Below are 1,062 nucleotides of genomic sequence, written 5' to 3' on the forward strand. Positions count from 1 at the left end.
GTTCCCGAAACTTCATGATAATAACTTCATAATAATAGTAATTTGGTGAACTAGTATATTTCATTGATTTTTATTGGAAGTCATATGTAGTTACAGACACTGTGGCACAAATAATTCATGGCAGTGTCTACAGTGGCTTCAGTTCCTTCACTAGGAAGCCCTACAGTGCAAAGAGAGTACCACTAAACGCTTCCACATCATTTAATGCCATTTAGAAGTAATAGCATCCTACGGTAGTCTACTAGTTCAAGCCAGTGCCAACACCAATCTCAGATCCAAGAGTGAGGAATAGAATCTACATCGTCAGAGGAGAAATGTCTCATTGCAAACGATGTTGGATACCAGAGCCTGAGGACTCTTCTTCACCATTAAACTAGGCTAGTTCCCTGTCACACTTAAAATATCAGCTACCAAATAAAATAACACAGCATTTAAGGAGAACAGCACTGTCCTAAGTCATGTTAGAAAATAGGGTTTTGAAAGGAAATACAANTCTAAAGGAAAGGTGCATAAATACCATGCAACGCAGGTATGTGAAAAGATGCTGCTAAAGGAGATCAAAGTCTACCAGATTGCCTTCTGGAGCTCAGCACAGAATGGAGGATTTCCTTCATTGGCAGGGCTTCCCATTCTCTGACCTTGACAGGGGAGTTCAAACCTACCTCCCCCCCCCCACCTCCAAATGTCATGTAGAATGTCACATAGCCTTAGTTAGATTACAGGTTCAATTTTCTTTCTCATGATAAGAACCCATTCAGCTAACACCTGAGATTCCTGACTTGCTTCCCCATGCTAATGAGGCATCTCAGTACCCTGAGCCCTCAGCCAGTGACCTTTGTCCATTCTGGATGTTCTCACCACCACCCCCATCCCCAAATTATAACAGCCATAAATCACCCTAAGTAAAGTTAGTCTCCCTCCAACTGGTGTCTTCTTCGCCATAGGTATTCACAGGGCTTCCGATTCCCTCTCTCCCCTGCCTCACTCCCTGAGTCTGTCATCTCTGTTCCCTTTGCCCTTGAGGATGCCCAACGATCCCCAAAGGCAGGAAGACCGACACCA

This window comes from Mus caroli, chromosome 9 (assembly GCF_900094665.2).
Source record: "Mus caroli chromosome 9, CAROLI_EIJ_v1.1, whole genome shotgun sequence".
In the NCBI taxonomy this organism is placed as follows: Eukaryota; Metazoa; Chordata; class Mammalia; order Rodentia; family Muridae; genus Mus; species Mus caroli.